Source organism: Hippopotamus amphibius, chromosome 11 (genome assembly GCF_030028045.1).
Source record: "Hippopotamus amphibius kiboko isolate mHipAmp2 chromosome 11, mHipAmp2.hap2, whole genome shotgun sequence".
Taxonomy (NCBI): Eukaryota; Metazoa; Chordata; class Mammalia; order Artiodactyla; family Hippopotamidae; genus Hippopotamus; species Hippopotamus amphibius.
The window spans coordinates 61120113-61143626 of record NC_080196.1 but is presented as its reverse complement, the minus strand read 5'-3'; the positions used below and the strand labels follow the sequence as shown (position 1 = coordinate 61143626).

General features: G+C 36.6%; 1 pseudogene; it reads right to left on the bottom strand.

The window, feature by feature from the left end:
- Positions 1-291: 291 nt before the first annotated feature.
- LOC130830912 (uncharacterized) overlaps positions 292-23514 on the bottom strand; it is a 158880-nt pseudogene continuing 135657 nt past the window's right edge.

The window sequence follows — 23514 nt, the reverse complement described above, 5'->3', positions numbered from 1 at the left end:
GTCTCTTGGAGAGGATGGGTGGTGCATCAGAGGGGGGCTGCTGGTGGCTGTGCGTGAGGGGGAAAGTTGGGGAGGGGATTGGATGTAGGAGAAAGGGTGGGGGTTGGGCTGCCTTGGGGTGTGTCTGCGGGGGAGGGGCATGTCTGGATTTGAAGGGGGATGGGCACATCTAGGAGGGGGGAGGCTTTGTGCGAGATGGGGTGTCAGCCTCGGCCTCCGAGGGGCCCCAGTACCTGATTCCTGTATGTAAACAGCTGGTTTGGGGGCGTGCGCACTCCGCTGATGGTGGGCTCAGTAGGTGAAAACCAGGTCTGTGATGCTAGACGGGCGCCAGTCCCCTGCGATCATCTCGGTAACCTCGGGGGTGCAGTAGTCCGGGAACTCGAAGTGCGACGTGCCCAAGGGGGCGGCAGGTCTGGGTCACAGTCCAGGGCGCTGCAGTCCAGGCCGGCGGGGCCGGGGGACAGTTTGGACAGAAAGCCCAGCAGCTCCTCCCCCGACGCCACCGTTTCCTCTTCGCCTTCCTCCTCCGCCGCCTCCTCCTCCTCTTCCTCTGGCTCCTCGTCCTCCGACGGAGTCGGGGAGGCGGCGGTGACAGCTGCCCCCTCGTCCGACGGCCCCTGGGCACGCTCCACTTGTCTCCGTGCGGCCCGCCCCGCCGGGACCATTCTCCACAGCTCCCGCCCCGGGGTCTCCACCAGGCGCACTTCCTGCGGCTCCTAGTCCTCGTTCTTTCGTCATTCTCGGGCGCCGCCACGCAGGCCCCCAAAGGCCCTCCCATCGCTCGGTGGCCCCCTACGCAAAATATACCTGTTTTTTTGCAGATTCTTCTCTCCTATAAAGCAAAAGCTTAAAGCCACAAAGACTATAGCCCCCAAGGACCAGAAGATGAAAGGCAAATGCCACCTCTGGAGAAAGGGAAAGGAAATCTACATTCATTCAAAACTAGTTTCTAGATGCTGATAATCTTCTTATCCTCTTCTGATACCAAGTAGAGTCCTCCTACTCTGAAAGAAGAATAAGAAAATATCAATAAAGACTAATCCAGATATAAGGCAGATTTGAGTTGCCACAGGGAAGAAAATTTGGAACTCTGAAAAAGCCTCACTTTAAGCTTCTAGTACACAGGACTACCCTAAGATGGAAGCTGGACCAGAGCAGCAGAGGATCCCTCCCTGACATGATCATGAAACTTGCAAAAAAGTACCAAGCAACAGCACTGTACTTCTAGGGGAGGTGGAAAAACATGGAGAAATATTTTTTACTGTAACAGAGTCATGCAGGATTGACTGAAAGCTGAGAATGGAGAACTAAGTCTGACAAAAATCCCAGCACAAATAGTAAGCACTAGTCCTCTGGAAGAAAAAAAAAATTTTTTTTTTTCCATTGAAAGTAGCTATAGCAATAGCAACTCTTATGCCCCAGTCAACTCCTGACTAGATTTACTCAATTGCCCATATTAACAGGTTGATAAAAGGATCAGCATGTAATTTCCCTTAGTAATTATATTTATCTCAATCTTTACTGTAAGAATGACAAGATAAACAGAAAGTCAAGATATTCAATCCACTGTCAAGATGTAAACCAACCAATAAAACCAGACTCAGAGATGACCCAGATGTTGGAATGATCAGAGAGATTTTTAAGACCACAATGATTAAGCTGTTAATAGTTCCTGTGGGGAAAAGAAACAATGTGTATGAACAAACAGAAAATAATATTAATTGTTTCTTAGCCTGAATTCATATCAAAAGTGCATATCAGCACAATCAGACAGAGCTCCAGGGTAAGTCTGCTAATACTGGCTAAAGAAAGAATAAAGGTCATTCCAAATGCTCAGAGTGTGAAAAATACCTGTTTATTTTTTCCTCTATTCTTTTACAATCCATATGACTGATAGCATCATGGAGTCATGTAGAAGCCTCAGAAGAAGATGGTAGTGGCTATAACTCTGAGAGAGAAGAATATTCCTCTCCAAGAGGCATGCTGGAGGAATAAAATATATTAAACTTATCACCGGTCCTGTAATACTTTAAAGTCTTTTCTTTCTCAGTATTCCAGGTAGTCTTTATTCTAGTATCTTCAAAAGACTGCTCTATATGTATATTTTGCATAGTTGTATTCACTGAGAAAAAAATATATATAATTTTAAAATTTCCCCTGATCCAGAACTGGAACTCTAGAAAATATTTTAACTGGTTTCACATTAAATCAAAATGTATAAAAATAGGTCGATTGTGGCTAAAATTGGCTCATTTATAGCAGTAAATGTACAGTAAAGTTTTCAAATCAATGTTTTAAGTATTTAAGAAACAAAAAAAGAAAAAAAGAACAAAATTAAACAAAAGGAGAGAAGGTAAATAGTTAACAATAATATTCAAATTTAAATACCAAAGTAGAAAGAAAGAAAGTAAGAAAGGGAGAAAGGGAAGAAAAAGAAATAAAACTAAGATCTGGTTTTCAAAAAAATCAGTTAAATTGATAAATTTATATACAGAATAATCAGGAAAAAGGAGAGAAGGCACAGATTACCAATATCAGCAATAAATTAGAGGTTGTTAACAGAGATCATGCAAATTTAAAAGAAAATGTTATCAACTTTAAACCAATGCATTTGATAATTATTGAAACATTCCTTGCAATAAGCAAACTACTAAGATCAATCAAGAGAACTTTAGGGACTTCCCTGTGGTGCAGTGCTTTAGACTCTGTACTCCCAATGCAGGGGTCCTAGGTTCAATCCCTGGCCAGGGAACTAGATCCCACATGCATGCCACAACTAAGAAACCTGTGAGCCACAACTAAGGAGCCTGCCTGTAGCAACTAAGGAGCCTGCCGCAACTAAGGAGCCTGCCGCAACTAAGGAGCCTGCTTGTCACAACTAAGACCCAGTGGAACCAAATAAACAAATAAAAATTGTTTTTAAAAAGGACTTTATATTCCTATATCTATCTAAAAAATTGAATTTATTGTGAAATACCTAACAACAAAGAAAAAAGTAAAGTTACTTAGAAATTTTACAAAACACTTAAGGAAAAGAGGAAATCAATTCTATACAAATTCTTCTGGAAAATTTAAATGAGGGGATTAACTCATTTATGGTTTTGCCTTCCTCTGATGCCAAAAATATTTCAAGAAAAGAAAATTCATAAATACAGTCCAAAATCATTAGTAAAATATTAGCAAATAGAATCCAGTAATATATAAAAATGATACTATATCATAATTAAATGTTTTTTCACATGAAAATACATTAGAGCAAAATTTGAAAATTAATATTATTTTCCATGTCAACAATATATACAGAGAAAACACATAGTCCTTTCAATAGAGACCAAAAAATCACATTTGGCAAACATAATATTTATGATAAAACAATATCGGCAAACTAGGAATTAAAGGGAATTTTCTCAAGGCATATACAAAAACACTGTTGTTAGATTCATGCCTAATGCTGAAAGACAGAATACTTTTTTTGTAAGACTAAGAACAGAGCAAGAATGTCTGCTCACATCATTCCAGTTTTAGTTACTGCAATAAGGAAAGAAAAAGAAATAAAAGGTACGTTGATTACACAAAAATAAATAAAATGATCTTTGCATACATGATTGTCTACATAGATAATCTTCAAGTTTCTACAAAAAAGCTACTAGATCTAATAAGCAGGGTTTTTTGTTTGTTTGTTTGTTTTTGTGCTATAAGCAGGTTTAACAAGGTTATAGGTGAGAAGCCATGTGTATGTGTGTGTGTGTGTACATAAATTTCTCTTCTCTATACTGTCAATAAACAATCAGAAATAGAAATTTTAGAAAGTACTGTTTATAATAGCATCAAAAACATGAGCTAGTTAAGGATGAATTTAGCAAAATATGTACAATATTTATGTGTTGAAAACTGTAGAACACCGAGGAGAAAAACTAAGATCTAAATAAACATAGGGATAACTGTGTTTATGGTTTGACAGGTTTATATGGCTAATATGTCAATTCTTCCAAAATTTATCTGTATGTTTAAAGCAACCCCAATTATAATCTCAGTAGGCTAGTTGGAAAATTTCACAAAATTACCTTAAAATTTTTATTAAAAACAAAGAAACCAGAGTTTTTCTTTTCTACGAAGCCAAGTTGGTCTGGCTGTAGCCTTCACGCTTTGCTGTGTGACTGTGCTATGGTTAGGGCTGGTGCCGCCGTCTTTTACCCATAAGGAGATGGGCTGGAGGACCAGAGCCAGTGCCCCAAGGATGGCAGAGCAAAATTAAGAGAAGAACCTGGTCCTTGATGACATTGTGCAGCCACTAAATTAACCAGCCCTGGACCTGCCGCTCCTCACGCTGCTCCTTCTGTAAGAAATAATACCCTTATTATGGAAGCCAGTTTCAGTCAAGCCACTGATGAATTACAGCCAAAAAACTAAACACGAGGAAGCCAGCTCTGATCAGAAGGTTGCCAAGGGTGCAAGGATGCAAAGTGAGAGGAAGAAAGCAAGTCAGTGGGAAGACAAACAATTTTTCCAGGGTCACACAGCAACTGAGTGACGGTGGCTGGGATTCAAATCCAGGATATTCTTTTAACAACTTTGGACGTCCTACTGAGATGCCTAATAGGTTCACCAACCAAAGCCAGAACATAATTGGAAACAATGGTTATGCAACCAAGGCCTTACCTGGAAAGACATATTTGAGGATGATGCTCATTGACTCAGCTTCCACCTCCTCTCTCAAGGATGCAGCTTCCTTCTCCTCCCCCACCCTTTGACTCCAGCTTGAAGCAAGAAAAGACAAAAGCCACATGGGTGAGAAAGGTTTCTACTTAGAGGAAATGAACAGGTCTTCTAAGAGACAGAACAAGTAGCCAAATTGTGATTTAAGGCAAAGTTTAAAACATGATCTGGAGAATAATTATAACATCACTAAATGTGTACTGTTCAAATTTACCAATTTTTATTGAGCACACTGAAAGATGAAGATGAATGGGACTGGGTGTTTTCCCTGGTAGGTGCTTATAATTCAGTAAGCAGGGTAAAATATTACAGTATGAGTAAAAGGACTATGCCTTACTGATGATCCCCAGAACCTAGCCACCACTGCTGGCATACTACAAGGTGCTCAACATATGTATGACTGAATGCAATACAAAAGAAGTAAAATACAATACCATACTGTAAGAGGCATAAGACAGGAAAAAATTAGTGTGGAAGTTAAAAGGAAGAGAGCACATCTATTTGGAGGTGTGAGATGGAGGTGGGAAAGGGAAATAAGAAAAGGGATCAGAAAGGAGATAACATATAAAATGTATTTTGAAGACCAGGAGCTCACCGGCAAGGAAAAAGAGGAGAAAAGGATGAGAGAGGGTGAGGGGGGAGTCGAGGGAGGGAGGGAATATGGGGAAATGTGTATAAAAACAAATGATTGAACTTGGTGTAACCCCCCCCCAAAAAAAAAAAAAAAAAACGCTAATACACACAGTGCTCAAAAAAAAAAAAAAAGAGGAGAAAAGGAACAGAATGAGGAAGAGGTTGTAGTAGGAAGAAACTAAATTAGGCTTGAGGATAAAGGCTGGAAGAAAAGTTGAGGCATAGTAAGATAAAGTTAGATTAGTACCTGAGTGATAAGTTATTGCTTATATTGTGAAGAACTTGAATTATCAGTTGAGAAATATCTCTATTAAGCATAGGCCTTTCAAAGTGTCTGAATAAGGAGTAATCTAGATTTATAGAAATGTCAGAGAAGAAAGGGTCTCAATGTTGAGGGAGTATATGTAATTGTTTAGATCAAGGGTCAGTAAATATTTTCTGTAAATGGCCAAATAGAAAATATTTTTATAGTTTGGGGGCCACATGGTCTCTATTACAACTATTTAATTCTACTACTAGAGCTGAAAATTGGTCACAGACACTACATAAATGAATATAACTGTGTTCAAATAAAACTTGCTCACTGGCTTCTGAAAAACAAACAAACAAACAAACAAAAACCCAAAGAAACCAGAATGGCTGAAACAAATTTGAGAATTGGCATTGCTATTATTATGCTAAAAAAATAACTAAAACAAACTAATTTTTTTTTTCTTCTGGAGCATTGCCTGATATTTTGGCCAATAAACCAGAAAAAAAATAGAAACAATGTTTTGGGTTGCTAAATTATATCTGAATTTGAATTCATATTCTTGTCAGATTTTCTACATGAAAACTAGGAAATTGATCTTAAAAAGTGTAAATCTAAATATTGGGAGAGGACTGTTTGAAAGGATTTATATGACTTCTATTACCAAACCCCCAAGTACCACTGACTTCCCACTGCTAGCAGAATCAGAATCAGCCTCTCCTGTCCTTTCTGATATAACACTCCCATAACTACATTGTCTCATTTAGTTATTTTGCATGGGGTTGCCATCTCCTTTTAGATCCCTCATCACACTTCCAATGATTCAGACATGTAACTAGAAACAGATCTCAGCATGGCCCAGGATGCCAATTACAATGTCAAATTTGGGAGGAGACAGCTTAATCACAAAATAAATGCTAGATTTGCTAACTTATATCATTAAAAAAAGTTTAGAAAAAGAGTCTGAGGATTATACTAGAACTAGGAAGGAAGGACAATTTAATTATATGAGTTTACTTACCTGAGATTCTGAGGAATATGTAAGTTCAAGCAGCTACAGAAGTTTTCCCCCTGCCACACAACTCTGCCCATTTTTTTTTGTCAGTCAGTTGATTTAAAATTTGGTGGACTCGACTAGATTAATATGCTACACATATATTTCTTGGTTTAATACAGAGGAAGAAATCTGAAGACTTGGGTAGATAGAATTTATAATGGGAGACCATCCCCATTACCTTTCCAAGAGGGCCCAGAGCATGTTCTCTTCACCATGGTGTTTGGAAACACCTCATGAGGAAGCCTCAGCATCAACGAAATGACTGGATTAGTGTTGGAAGAGGTCACCGAGAAGATGTGACCCCAGTTGACCCAAGAGGTGAACCTAGGCAAATAGGGGCTCCATTCCCTGTCCCTGGAATGAATGTTTTGCCTTGGGTTCCCACAGTGGGACCTGGGTTCAAGAGAACAATGTGTTGTTGAGACCATCTGGACTGCACAGGTGACAACCCCGTTAAGGCCTCTATATAAATTCTTTAGAGTTTCAGGGATCTACTCTTCTTGGTGCTCAAGACAAGTCTCACATGTAAGTCCCCCTGTTTATTAAAACTGCCACCTATCAATCTGGAGTGTTCTGCCTCTTTCTTTGTTTTCATCTTGCCCACCTTGTAAGGGGTGCCAATTTAAAATTTCACCCAGGAAATTCCTGAGTTTGTGAACCAACAATTAGCCACCTCTTGTAGACTGGGGATAAATGTGAGTGGTGTAGCCATTGATTTGAACTCAGTGGATCTGAGGCAACCCTGGGTGGCTGAGACTAAGTGACAACACCAAGTGGGCATGGTTGATATAAAAGATCAAAGATCAGAAGAGGTTATCAAAGTGGCTTGATCTATTTGAAATTGCTAATTGATGTTGTTCCTGAAGCCAAAATAAATGCTCATGCCACTTAGTGCCTACTTGATTTGTATTATGGACTAAATGTTTGTATCTCCCCCAAATTCCTATGTTGAGACCCAACCCCTCAATGTGATGGTATCAGAAGATGGGTCCTGTGAGAGGTAATTTGAATTAGATGAGGTCATGACAGTAGAGCCCTGGTGTATGTGATTAATGCTCCTATAAGACTTAAAAGGGAGCTTGCTCCCTCTCTCTCCTCTCCATCATGTGAGGACATGGCAAGAAGACCAGGAACAATGAACCAGGAAGAAGGCTATCCTCAGTCATCTTGATCTGAGACTTCCAGCCTTCAGAATTGTGAGAAATAAATGTTTGTTGTTTGAGTCACCCAGTTTATGTTTTGTTATAGTAGCATGAACTAAGATAATTGGTGTAACCAAAAACATCTATATCTGGTGACCAGAATTTTTTATTGAGCTCACATGGTAGAGAATAATGGCCCTTTATCCAATTTTCAGTCCTGAGTCAGTTTACAGATCCAGAGCTTCTTGAATTAAAATTAGACCAAGTTCCTTTGTGGAAAGATCTTACAAAACATTCAGAAGTGTTATACTTTAATCTTCTTAACTTTCCTCCCAATAACATTTAACAAATAGACAGTGGGAAAAGAGAAACCTCCAGACCCTTTGGGTATTTGGAGGCACTTGTTCTGAACTAGCTGAAATCCCCAGGGACCCAGTAAGTCAGTGATGTTCTTCTGTCAGATGTGGTGGAGTGATTAATCAGATGCTGGCCTGAATTTAGCTCATAGTAGGCCTAGTCAAAAACAAACAAAACAAAACAAAACAAAAACCAACCAAACAAGCAAACAAGAACAATTGTGTAGTTATTTCATCCATTCTTGAGGTGATTTTCCCATAAAGACTAAGATAAATCACACTCTGCAAAGTCTGTTTGGAGCTAAATTTCAAAGACTAACAATGCTATTCAGGAATATATATATATATATATATATATATATATATATATATATATAGACTAAGATGCACACACACACACACACACACACATATACATATCATACAATATGGATGGATGTTGGAGGCAGAGTAGAACTTAACAAGTTTTATTTGATTTTACATTTCTATTGATGAGAATTATCTCCTGTTATGGGAGGATAGAATAAGCATTACTAAGTTCTACACAGTTGCTGAAGGAACTTTGTAAAACATCTTGCTGCCCTACATAAATTCAAGATTGGAGATTAAGATTAAGTATATTTTAAGGTCTTGAATAAAGTTTCAAGTGAGGTGCTCAGTGTTCTTTGAGGGACTTTGGAGAATAAAGGATGTAATGGAATAGTGAAATGCTCAAATGACAAACTGCTTTGCAAAGGAAGAGGAGAGTAATTTCTTCAACTACTCATGAATTTTTCATCAAACTTCAGCAATTTTTTATAAAGGTATATTAAAGAGATGGCTTGAGAGTATATAGCATTAGAAAAATTCAAGACAACAGGACCTAACATAGGTTCACCAAGGAAAAAAAAACAAGGCATAATTTTTCTCTGCCACTAGTCTCTTATATGGGGGAGAATCCTGTAGTTTTGACATATCTCTATGTTAACAGGGCACTTGGCAAAGTTGCTTTTGTGAATAATTAAAAAATGAAATAGTTACATAGCTAATTACTTAGATAAGTAATGGGTTATAAAATCATAAATAAATCCTGGTTAGTGGATTAATGCAAACATTGAAGAAAGTTTTTAATGGTCTGACCCAAGGCTCTACATTGGGTAATTGGCATGAATGGCTTATATTGAGATACAGAATAGTTTTGCATGAAAATTTTAGCTACTAGCTGCAAAAAATGTTTACAGTATGTTTATTGACTACACAGTATACTTGTCATAATAGAGGTTACCAAAAGACAGATCCACACTGGTGCTGGGCCACAATCAACCAAAAAAAATTAGGAGCAAGGATAATGCTAATCTATCCCTATTCCAAAGTCATCAAACAATTCTGACTACCCAAATCCAAACTCCTAAAGGAAGTTTAGGGAAGGGAAATCAGGAGTTAAGAACCATACAATTCAAAGAATATCTGAGAAAATTAGAAATCTCTTTTATAGGTTTAAATAGAAGGTCAGAAGATTTTGTGTGTGTGTGTGTGTGTGTATGTGTGTAAATCTGACATGTACATAAGAAGTAAGATTATGTCATCATAGGTCTATGTGCAAAATAGATGCTAAGAGAGGAAATGTCAGAGGGATAGGATAAAGTTCTAAAGAAAGAAACATTTTACAGTTAGAACTTTCCAAGGAGGAAAAGTAGAGTCTTCAGAGGTACTGAGTCATCTCACTGGAGGGGAACAAAATTAGAATTTTCTAGTATTAGATGTGTGATTGGCAGGAATGACCTTTACGTTTCCTGCCAAACCTGAAATCTGATGACTTTATGACTACAAAATTATCATAAAACTTCACCTCCACTTTTTATTCATTCTGCTCTCTGTTCCCCTTATCACTGTTTCCTTTCTACTTTGTTTTCATCAAGCCTTCCTAGAAATCTGTTTCAATTAATTTATTCTAGACATTCAAATTTGACCTCTCAATCAGTGGTTACCAGCCAGTAGTAGTACTAAAGTATTTCATTTCTGATTTGATTTCATCTTTTATTTCTCCAGATACAACCAAGGAACTTTGTTTTCATTGACTCACTACCTTATTTAAAAATACACGTACTTAGAGATAGCTTCTGTCACAACAGAGCAGACAGCAGTATCAAGCAGTATCTGCAGTGTTTCATCTTGTGGAACTGAAAACCACAGCCACAGAAAGATAGAGAAAATGAAAAAGCAGAGGACTTTGTACCAGATGAAGGGACAGGATAAAACCCCAGAAAAACAACTAAATGAAGAGGAGACAGGCACCCTTACAGAAAAAGAATTCAGAATAATGATGGTGAAGATGATCCAGGACTTTGAAAAAAGACTGGATGCAAAGATCAAAACATTTACCAAAGACCTAGAAGAATTAAAGAGCAAACAAGCAGAGATATGCAACACAATAATGGAAATGAAAAATACACTAGAAGGAACCAACAGCAGATTAACTGAGGCAGGAAGGCAAATAAGTGACCTGGAAGACAGAATGGTGATCATCACTGATGCAGAAAAGAATAAAGAAAAAAGAATGAGAAGAACGGAAGACAGCCTAAGAGGCCTCTGGGACAATGTTAAACGCACCAACATTCACATTATAGGGGTCCCAGAAGGAGAAGAGAGAGAGAAAGGACCTGAGAAAATATTGGAAGAGATTCTAGTTGAAAACTTCCCTAACATGGAAAAGGAAACAGCTACCCAAGTCCAGGAAGCACAGAGAGTCCCAGGCAAGATAAACCCAAGGAGAAACATGCCAAAACATATAGTAGTCAAATTGACAAAAATTAAAGACAGAGAAAAGTTATTAAAATCAACAAGGGAAAAACGACAAATAACATACAAAGGAACTCCCATAAGGTTAACATCTGATTTCTCAGCAGAAAAGCTGCAAGCCAGAAGGGAGTGGCACAATATATTTAATGTGATGAAAGGGAAGAACCTACAACCAAGAATACTCTACCCAGCAAGGATCTCATTCAGATTTGATGGAGAAATCAAAAGCTTTATAGACAAGCAACAGCTAAGAGAATTCAGCACCACCAAACCAGCCCTCCAACAAATGCTAAGGGAACTTCTCTAAGCGGGAAATATAAGAGAAGAAAAGGACCTACAAAAACAAAACAATTAAGAAAATGGTAATAGGAACATACATATCATTAATCACCTTGAATGCAAGTGGGCTAAATGCCCCAACCAAAAGTCACAGACTGGTTGAATGGATATACAAACAAGACCCATATATATGCTGTCTACAAGAGATCCACTTCAGACCTAGGGACACACACAGACTGAAAGTGAGACAATGGAAAAAAATATTCCATGCAAACGGAAATCAAAAGAAAGCTGGAGTAGCAATACTCATATCAGATAAAATCGACTTTAAAATAAAACATGTTACAAGAGACAAGAAAGGACACTACACAAAGATCAAGGGATCAATCCAAGAAGAGGAGATAACAATTATAAATATATATGCACTCAACATAGGAGCCCCTTAATACATAAGGCAAGTGCTAACAACTCTGAAAGAGGAAATGCAAGGCAGAAATAGAGGCACAGATGTAGAGAACAAATATATGGACACCAAGTGGGGAAAGCAGGGAGGGTTGGGAGGGAATGAATTGGGAGATTGGGATACCAGATTGTACACACTAAATATGTACTGTTTATTGTCTGTTAACTGTATCTCAATAAAATTTCTTAAAAAAAATATATGTACTTATTATATGTCTAAGGTGAAGAAAGCATTATAAGAACAGGAGAAACTTGGAGAAATAATACCATGCTTCCTACCTCCCATCTGATGCCTATTGTCAAGTTGTCTAGATGATGAGCTTCTGAGCATTTCCTGAGCAGAATTCTACAATTTCCCTAAATATCATCCCTAAGTATAATATACTTTATACATTCATTTAAATTGGAAACTGTACATGATATTATAATTCATCTAATACAATCCATTTTTTAATAAAAAATCAAAGTCCAACTATATAGCATCTCCAGAATCAATCTCCCAGAATTCTTCTTCATTGTGTTACATTAAGTTCCACCTAATGAAATTGGAATTAGGGCAAAGGAAGTACCTTTGCAAGCAGTTATCTAGAAATACGGGCAATGGTAGCCAGGGTACTGACAGGCAGCATGCATGCTTATTTATAGCTTCAGAAACTACCCTTTAAATCAGTGTTTTCCAAAAGCCTGCCTGACAATTATTCATCAGAATTACAGGCAAGTTTAACAAAAGCTCAGATTTCTGGGACATTTTGCAAGAAGTTGGTTGCATTAGATGTGTGGTTAGACCTTGGAAACTCTATTTTTACTTTTCTGCACCTTTATTCACCATCACTAGGAAGGAGACATTCAAAATACACCTTGCCTTTTCCCATCTTTCTTACAATTTTGTTTTGATAGTTTAGAATTTTTAGTTTCACACTGTTCTTGAGTTGCTTCAGTAATGTTTAATAGAACTTCTATTATAATTTTCTTTTATATTATCAATATTCACTTTGATTTATTATACATTGCTCAATACTCATTCTTATCTTGAGGCTTTTGTTTTCCCTTATCTTGAGACTTTTATTCTGATTTGTTTTTATTTGATCATATTTTTTAAAGCATTTCCTTATTCATGGTACCAATTGGCCAGTATTGTACCTGGATATAAAATGCCTTTATTTTGTCTGGAATTCTGGAATTTGAATTTCTTCAAAGCCTCCTGTTGATTTTTTTTTAAATTTAAAAGTTCTTATTGACTTTATTCAATGATTCATGATGGGCAGCACCCTATCTAGCACATAGAAAGGAGACCTGAAGAACTGTACAAAATGAAAGACTTTTCTAGGCAGAAGGGAGTGGAAACTAGGAAGTTATACTAGCAACAAGCAGATTTGTTGTGTTTTGGCAAGGTCACCTTCCTTTAGGGGAAGGCTGGGATCTACCAGGCAGATTATCTCTCTAGTGCTGACCAGGTAATTCCTGATTCACCAGCTTAAGATTCCATTTCTGGGAGATGCCAAAACTGTAATTAAGTATTGTCTTGTTTTGGTGATGTGGGGCTTAGCATAAGTGACTCCATTTGGGGCCTGCTGTCTTGTTTTTATCACAGTTCAGGTTTTCCTACCCCTGTACTGGTTCCCTCAGCAGTTTCTGCTCCTAAGTCTCTCTTCCAGTAAAGATAAGCTGAGTCTCCCTGTATTTGCTGTCAGCTCTCCAGGCTTAAGGGCAGTGGTTTGTTTGTCCTCCCCACTCTTATAGATATAAGAGTATTTGTTTTTTAGTCTTTTCAGCTTTTTATAATACTTGCTTGTTAGGATGGAGTGGCAACTTCCAAACTCCTTATATGTATAACCAGAAGACAGAAGTCTCTTCCTTAAGATTTTTGTCTTTGGGCCTCTTTCCTTTGTTTCACTTTATAGGAAGCTTTATTCAGGCACATGGCTTTAATTATCTGTGTATGTTCAGTTCTGACTTTTGTCCTGAATTCCACTCTCACATTTTGCCTGTTAAGATCCCCAACTCAATGTCCTAACCCCCTGTTGATTTTAATTTCCAGCTGGATTTGGGAACCAGTTGTAAAGCCTCTGACTCATAGTACAGTTACAAATCTCAGGTGGTAACATTCTACCTGAGAATAATTCACTACTCTCCTTTTTCCTTCTCATGTTCATTGCTGTTGATAGTTCATTAAAGGCTGAAAGTTTAAGTCCAACGCATATCTATGTTTTTCTTAGGCATGTGGAATGTTGCTTGGATTGCAAATTATCTCTGACAATGTGTTAATATTTTTCCCATAGTTATATAGTGAAACTCTTGAGAACTGGGCTTGTGCCCTCCCATTGTGCCTGTACTATAGCTGATAAAGAGTGTGGATTTCTTGGAATTCAGAAAGTTCGTATGGAAGCAATTTGAGTAGATCCTCTCCCTGTTACATTATTACAGAACAGGGTTATCTGCTGTCTCTCAGAAAGTCACCAGTTTAAGTAATCCATTTATTCTGGTCTCCTTCTTATTCTAATCTCCAAGGCAGTATTTGTACCAGTGGCTGAACCAGAAGTCAACATTTTCCACATAATGACCATATGCCTGTTGGATGGTCATCCATAGAGAGGGGTTGAAAGAAAAGTCCTTCCATGTTTAGAGTCAAGTTAAAAATGTTGACAGTGCCATCTTGAAGAAAGGAAATGAGACTCAAATTGATCTGTTAAATGTATAATGTTGGTCTGGGGTTCGAGAAGCTGGATCCTTGTTTTAATACTCACTTTTCTGATTGTGTTGTCTTGGGTAACAATTTTTTTAATGTTATAATTATATAAGCAATAAGGAAACAAAATCATCCGGAAAAGATTCTAAACCTTATGGGCATGACTAAACTCCTTCTAATCTCTACAAAGTCTTCATTTCCATCCAATATAATCTACTGTTGCTAGTGAATGTATATCCTTCCTACATCTAAGACCTTGGGCAGGTTACTTAGCCTCTCCAGACTTAGGTCCCCATGGGTATAGTGCAGATGCTGTGTTCTGTATCTGTGTCCCAGGCTTCTGAGAGATGTAAATGAGATAACTAAAACAAATGTTTTGAAAAATCTGTTAAAATGTAAATATATTATAATATAGATTGATATTCATATTTGTAAATATGAAATAGAATTAAATATACATAAATAATTGAAATAATTTTAAATTATTAAATTTTATAAAATAAATTTTCAATCCTGCTTTAAACTCCTTGAGGGTAAGGACATTAATAGCAAAATTGTTTGGAACTCAACATTATAGGAAATATATGACTGTTCAAAATGTAAGTACTCAGTGATTATTTATCTGTTTTAGTTTCCTTTTTACTATAACATCTCACTAATATATTTAAATACATTTATATATATTTATATAATTTCCAGTTCCTGATCTTTTGGGGAGGACTAGGATAGGACCGAAGAAACATAACTTTTGCATAAATAGTATATATTACTTTACTAGGGCTGTGTATTAGTCTGTTCAGGATGCAAAATACCATGGACTGGGTGGCTTAAACAACAGAAATTTTTTCTTACATTTCTGAAGACTGGAAAGTCCAAGACCAAGGTACTGGCAAAATAGGTTTCATTCTGATGACTCTGCTCTTGGCTTGTGGGTGGCTGCCATCTTGCTGGTGCCAACACAACCTCTGTTTTGTGTGGCTCAGAGAAAGCATGAGAACTCTCTTGAAGTCTCTCTCTTTTTTTAATGCTCCCAAGAATTTTATTTTTAAATAGTTCACAAAATAAAATTTAATTTTATCCATGCTATTTTATGAGTTGTCTTGTCCACAAATTAAATATAACTTTTTCCCCTTTTTACTCAATGAAAGGGAAGATTCTTTAAAGACACCTTTTTCACAGTGGATTTATTTTTTCTTGAGTTTTATAATGAAGATTTCTCTCTTTATGATCCTACTTTTTAAAAAATTTCCCCTATTAGATTCCCTAATATGGGCATATTACTTTCCAAATTATTTTCCAGCACAAACTTCAAAAGAGATGTCTAAAAGACACTAATATGATCAGATCAAGGCTCCACCCTTACGAACTCATTTAACCTTAATTACTTCTTTAGAGGAACCATCACCAAATACAGCCACACTGGGGCTTGGGGCTTCAATGTATCAATTGTGAGGGACATAAATATTCAGTCCATAATAGGCTGCCATTACAAAGTACCAGGTACTGGGTGACTTAAACAATAGAAATTTATTTTTCCACAATTTTGGAAGCTAGAAGTCTGAGATCAAGGTGTCTTCAGGTTTGGTTTCTTCTGAGGCCTCTGTCCTTGACTTGTAGATAGCTATCTTCTTCCAGTGTCTTTACATGGGTTCACTCTCTAAATGTGTCTGTGTCTAACTTCTTTTTCTTATGAGAGACACCGTTCATATTTGATTAGTCATAGGATTAGGGCCAACCTTAATGACATAATTTTAACTTAATTACCTCTCTGAAGATCCTATCTCCAAATATAATAACATTCTGAACTACTGAGAGTTAGGACCTTAACATGTGAATTTTGGGGAGACCCTATTCAGCCCATGTCATGTACAAAACACTCAAGACTTGAAAAGTTCATTTTATGTCTAGAAAAGCTTATGATTTGCTCCAATCAACACTCACTCAACTGACATATTCACAGAAAATAACTATTATCTAGTCCTTTACAAACTAAGTGTCCAAAGGTCAGTCATTTGTTGGATGACCTCATGCCCCAATATTTACTTTAATGTAATAAAATGCATTCTTTAAAAACATATCCCCAGTTAGTCCATGAACCTGCTTCATAAAATAGCATGTCTTTTAGTGCTCCTCTAACCCTTAGTGTGTATAGACATTCTGGAATGAAATTTACAAAAGATTATTCAATAATTTACACTAATCACTAGTTCCCACGGATGCCCCACTTCTCTTAGTCTGAATAAGTGAAGATATTTTAAATTCCATCCTCCACTCCCAAGAAGCTGTGCCTGCCCTGTGCACATTGACTCAGTCAGACTGAAGTAAACCTGACTGGCAGCTTTCTAGCTTCTTTTTGTATGCAGCGCTGCCTGCATGAAGCCAGTATTATTAAGGCTGAGTTTTGACATTTCAAAGGAACACTGGAAGATTTTGACCTCATCTCCTGGAATTTGAAAGAGAAAAATACGGTTAAATCTCTATTCACCTTATCCAGTATGACTCTCCTCTTCCCTTCCTCTTACTAACTAGAGAAAAATTTGGTTATGTATCTTTAAAATGAGATTCACTTCCTCTTCTAATTAACTGTCAAGAATAAACAAAAATGGTTTCTTCGATTTTAGCTGTCACAAATAGGTTTTCTAGCTGGAGGAGCGACTTCACGTGCAAGGTCTCTGCTACTCACCTCTTGCTATCATCACCCACAATTAAAACTCATTAAGATTTTCCTCACTTCCATCTTCCAAGGACAAAAATAATGCAGGTTATTATCATTTGTTTTATTCCAATAGGGAAACCCATGGGGGTTTTTACACTGAGAATTTCAGAATTTTCTTTTTACATCACAGGGCTGAGAAATAATGAGCTCTTAAGTTCATTTTCTTTTTTCTTTGTGTGTAGGTGTATAATGTTTATTCTGCTGAAGTTGTATATCCTTTTCAGTAAATTTTTCTTATTTTCCAAAGTGGGCTGGTATAGTTTTATTATTTCACTTGTATTGCAACAGATGTGTTGCCAGTTCTCAGAAACCTCCAAATCAACAGCCTTATGGGTAGTAATCTGAATGACAGTGTGTTTTTGCATAGACAGGTATGTGTGCATTAGTGTGTCTATAAGTTTACATATTCACACACCCTTAGTCAACTAAGAGCTAAATTTTCACCAGCACCCAGCTAAGATTAAGGAGCAGAATAGGTACTTGAAGCCATTGTTTTAGATCCTTCACAACCCTAAGAATCTTGTGATGATCTGACATCATAATAATCTCAATCTTCTCCCATCTGAAAAGCAATAAACTTTCCAAATTATCCTATTTACTTGTATTTACTTTGAGTGAATTATCTTGCTAAGCTGGGAGAATGAAACTCCATGCAGCATACCCACTGTTTTACCTCCTTTTAAACCTAAACCACAAAGATATGCAAGCATGCAAACACTCACAACCACACACACACATTCTTGCACACACAGCATATAGAATTTCTTCTCATCCTCCCTCCTCCCACCTTCCAGGGAGTTTCAGTTGTTACTTTTTCATCAGTATTTCCAGATTCAAGAAACTTTAATAGTTCTTCATTGCTTATAGAAGAGGCCTCCAAACATTTGCAGTGAGGAGCTAATTTTTATATCTCTGAATCACTGAAATCTCTCAATGTCTATATTTGGGAAGAGAGAATAGGATTTCGGGGAGTGATGTCCATGAGTCATACATGGATCATTTACCTATAGGAGCCTCTTTCCTCAGAAAAATGTGGTGAAACACAGGAAAATAATTAAGGGAAAGAAGAAGATACTGTACCAGGCATTCTGTAGGGACAAATCCAGCTCATGCATTGAAATCTATTGATTTATTTATTGAAGATTACTAATTTGCATAATTCTTAAGCATAATATTAAAAACTCTCCATAACTTCACTCTTCCATAGATCTCCATGCTATACACTCCCATTGCTTAGAATATGTACCTTATCATCCACAGCCCCAATGGAGCAGAAATCCCCAGTGTCTATGCACTGGTGTTTCCCCTTTTCAAATGTTGAAACTCTCTCAGCTTTCTCGTGTTTTCCCCTTAATTCTATCCTTCTAATTCTCTCAGTGGAACCACAGGCTTCTTCAGAGGTGCCTCAAGGTCTACTGCAAAATTGCTGTGAATGGGGAGGAGTTGGAGGAGGAGGTGAAGCTCTGAGCTCTAATACCTTACCCTGTGCTTCAAAGAGAGATGGTCTGTTTAAGTTTGGAATATAGGAATGTAATCTAAATAAAATTTGAAGAACCACTGCTTTGCAACTCATCTCAAATTCAGGCCACAATGATACATTTGTCCCCAAGATTCCTATATCAATTTCTGTGGTTACATGGCTCTTGAATTTTTATTTATATGTTTACATCTGCATGTGTTTTCTCTCTGATTAAAATGCATGTTCTTTTTGAATACTACTTGGATCATTTGGTAATGTCATATTTCAATGTATTTTTTAAAGACATGACCACTGTCAGTGTAGCAACCTGGATGGCTTGTGGAGTACAGGATGCCTAGGTATCATGAGAGAAATCTGTGCTTTCACACTTTCTGCTCCATCTTTGTCATGGTTGTCAAAGTCATTCAGTCTTTAGCAAGTCGAATAGTCTTATTTTGAGAGATCGTCCTCCTTTTGGGAAGACTATATATACATAAGGGAAATAATTGGATAACAATGCAAGATCCCATGAAAAAGTTGAAGAGAGGGTCAGACAATAGCCTATAAAAAATGAACAAAGAAGTACTTCATGCATGTTTAGTGCTATAGCATTTACAAAATTCTTTCATGTTATCTCATTAATCAACTACACAAAGATTTTGGAGGGATGTTATTATCCCAGTTTATTAGAGAGAGGTTGAGACTCTTGCCCAAGGCCATAAAATGAAAACTAATAATCTAAACATAAACTATAATTTTAAAATCCTTGTTTCATGTGGACTGAGCTGGTGGAACAAAACCTCTACAGTAGAAGTGGATACTGAGTTGGACCAGAAGATAGGCTATTAAAATAAATGAGATTTAATTCTGTGGAAAATGCCATTGGTAATTTGATAAGGATTGCATTGAATCTGTAGATTGCTTTGGGTAGTAGAGTCATTTTCACAATATTAATTCTTCCAATCCAAGCAGAAGATCTGAACAGGTATCTCTCCAAATAAGACATTCAGATGGCCAGGAAGCACATGAAAAGATACTCAACATCACTAATTAGTAGAGAAATGCAAATCAAAACTACAAAAAGGTATCACCTCATACTGGTCAGAATGGCCATCATCAAAAAAATATGCAAATGATAAATGCTGGAGAGGGTGTGGTGAAAAGGGAACCTTTCTATGCTGTTGGTGGGACTGTAAATTGGTACAGCCACTATGAAGAACAGTATGGAGGTTCCTTAAAAATCTAAAAATAGAACTACCATATAACCCAGCAATCCCACTCCTGGGCATATACCTGGAAAAAACCATTATTTGAAAAGATACATGAACCCCAATGTTCATTGCAGCACTATTTACAATAGCCAGGACATGGAAGCAACCTAAATGTCTATCAACAGGGGAATGGAAAAAGAGGGTGTGGTACATATATACAATGGAATATTACTCAGCCATAAAAAGGAACAAAATAATGCCATTTGCAACAACATGGATGGACCTAGAGCTTGTCATACTGAGTGAAGTATTCAGACACAGAAAGACAAATATCACATGGTATCACTTATATGTGGAACCAAAAAAAAAAAATGAAGGGTACAAATGAACTTATTTACAAAACAGAAGTAGAGTCATGGATGTAGAAAAGAAACTTATGGCTACCAGAGGGTGGGAGGGAGGGATAAATTGAGAGATTGGGATTGACATACACATTACTATATATAAAATAGATAACTAATAAGAGTACGCTGTATAGCACAGGGAACTCTACTCAACACTCTGTAATGGCCTATACGGGAAAATAATCTAAAAAGTGTGGATATATGTATATACATAACTGAATCACTTTGAATTCACACATGAAACTAACACAACATTGTAAATCAACTATACTCCAATAAAAACTAAACTAAACTAAAATAAATACCTCAAAAGTAATATAAATGAGATTAAGAAAAACCTTTAAAGATTCTTAATTCCAATATTCTACAAGTTTATTAGCAGGATCTTTTTAATGTGGATGTTGACTAATGACCCTAATACAAGCACACACTTTTCTTTCCTTCACTAAGTCATGATGCTATCAAACATGAATCCCTTCTTCCATCTCAACATCTCTTCACTTTTCCACTCCTCATTTTTGCTCTCATTTTGGAAGAAGACATGCCCCCACTCATCATTTCAACTGCTTCCCCTTTATCTGTACTCTTGTTCCCATTACCTAGGAGTTCCTCTGGAACTTCATTTTGTTAATTACTCTTTTCTCATACTTAACATCTTTCTCTCTCCATTTTTTCCTTCCCTAGGTTATGCGAATTCTTTACACCATAAATTAAAAAAACAAAAACTCTCAACAGTTTTTGCTCCTTCAAATACCATTCAATCTTTATTTCTCTTTATAATGTAAATTCTAAGTAGTTCTTTCTCAGCATCCACTTTCTCTTCATAAACTACTCACTGGTTCCCTTGAAATTTAACTCTTGTTCTCCCTACTTTGAAGAAATAACCAGCTAAGCATACATTTATAGTCAACAATAATACATTTCTCACTGTCTTAGTGTTTACAATGGTTCTCATTTTTCACCATTGTGCCAGTTTTTCATGTTTGGACTCATGTTATAGCTCTAAACTCTGGAACAAAAAATGTTCTAGGAATATAATTAAAAAGTGATTTCAATGGAATTATTTTAATATGACTTCAATGTAGTAGGAAAATGACAAATACAGTAGAACATTTTGGTAGTATCTGGTAAAATTAAAGATGCATATAACCTGGTATGTACTAATTTTCTTCCTAGGTTTCTATCCTAGAGAAATGTTGTACATATGCAGCCAGAGATATGCATAAAAATGTCCAGAGTAGCCCTATTTAAGAGCCCAAATGTCTTTCAACAGTAAAATTGATATATAAATTATGGCATGTAAGCAAATGAAATGCTGTACAGTAGGAAAAATGAAAGTATATTACTACTACAATCAGCAATTAATTTCTCTTATCCATTTTGTAATCAATTAGTTTTATCTGTAATCTCTCTTTTATTAACAGTTTAATTGAGATGTAGATCATGTACCACACAATCCATCCATTTAATATGTACAATGTTTTTTAGTACATTCAAAGAGTTGTATAATCGGCATTACAACCAATTTTCAATTATTTTTAACCCCTCCCCCCATAATGTTGTACCCTTTAACAATCATTCCCCCTCCCATTTTTTCCATCCCTTCAACAGTCCTAAGTAACCAATAAGCTACTGTCTGACTATATAGATTGGCCTGTTCTGGACATTTCATAAAAGTGGAACCATGCAATAGGTGATCTTTGGTGGCTGGCTTTTTTCAATTATCGTATTATGAGGTTCATCCATATTGTAGTATGTATCAGTTATTTATTTCTTTTTATCATCAAATAATATTCGTACCACATTTTATTTATCAGTGGTAACTTGATGAACACTTGTTATTTACACTTTTATGCTGTTGTGAGTAATGCTGCTATGAACATTTGCATACAAGCTTTTAAGTGCATGTGTGTTTTCATTTCTCTTTCATTTCTCATATATACCTAGGAGTGTAATTGATGGGTCACATGATAACTCTATCTTTATCCTTTTGAGGAACTGTCACACTGTTTTCCAAAGTGGCTGCACCATTTTACCTTTCAACCAGCAGTATATGAGTGTTCCAATGTTGCCATATCTTCAATGACACATCAACCTTTTGAGGGAAAAAGACAGATTGAAAGAGAACATTCTTAAGGATTTGAGCTGAGGACTCTGAGAAAAGCTAGCTTTAACATAGCTTCCTTCTCCTCTATCCCAACTCAAAACTACTTGTTTCTCTTGAGACATCAGTCACTGGTAACTTTGGATGCCTGGGAATAAGTAAGACCTTGCACTGTGTTATGGTCCAACTTGAGGGAACTGATGAAAGGTTTTCTCTGCTTGGAGGACATCTGGAACAAAGATCTAAAAACCACAGATCCTGAGAAGAAATATGTTTCCAGAGATCTGTGGGGCCTGGTGGACAGGCCTCCATCAAGAATCTCTGAACATAAAGAGACTAAGTCTCTCCAGCCTTGAACATAAGAGAACAAAGTTCTCTGACAACAGAGGCCCCCTCTCAGTGTCTCAATAGGAGGTGGGCAGATTTATGACTATATAGCAAATCCAAGATGATGACAATACACATGCCTTCCAGAATTTGCAGAATTCAAGACAGATAGGGAGCTACAAAAAATCAGATATAAGCCTCAGTATGCAAACAAAATAAAAAAATTCTTATCTCATCTCAGAGGGAGTATAAGATACAGAAAGAGAAAGATAAGATAGAAACTCAGAACAAACACCTAGGGAAATAAAATTGTTATATGAGTCAAATAAAATGCAAATTAAAAGCAAGGTTCATAAGGATTTCAAGTGCAGCACAAAAATGTATTTCCAGAGCTAAAATATGATTTTTCAACTAGATAATTCATTATGTGAATTGAAAGACAGGATGATCATTATTAAGATCTAAATTAATAACCTAGATAACTATAAGAAATTCATCAAAACAGGCAAAAAAATAGAGATAGCTATTATGACAGAACAGTTAAAGACACATGAGGCATATTGTTCAAATGGTAGGAGTGTCAAAGAAAGAGACAAGAAGTTTGGGGGAAATATCAATAATTAAAGACATAATAGAAGAAAAATTTTCTGAGCTTTAGAATGTATTAAGCCTTGAACAGGCTTACAAAGTTTCAGTTTAGAGCAATGAGAAAAAAGAAAGAAACAAACAAAAAACCCAATAAAACATTGTCATATCCTATAAAATTCTTCATCCATGCCAATGATAAAGAGAAAAATCTTCTAAGCTCATAGGCAAAAGAACATGTTATTTAAGAAGGAAAAATAAATCAAATTAGCATTGGGTTTCTCATCTGAGAAGAGAGACATGAGACAGAGTAAAATATCATCTACTGATGAAATGAAAAAATGTA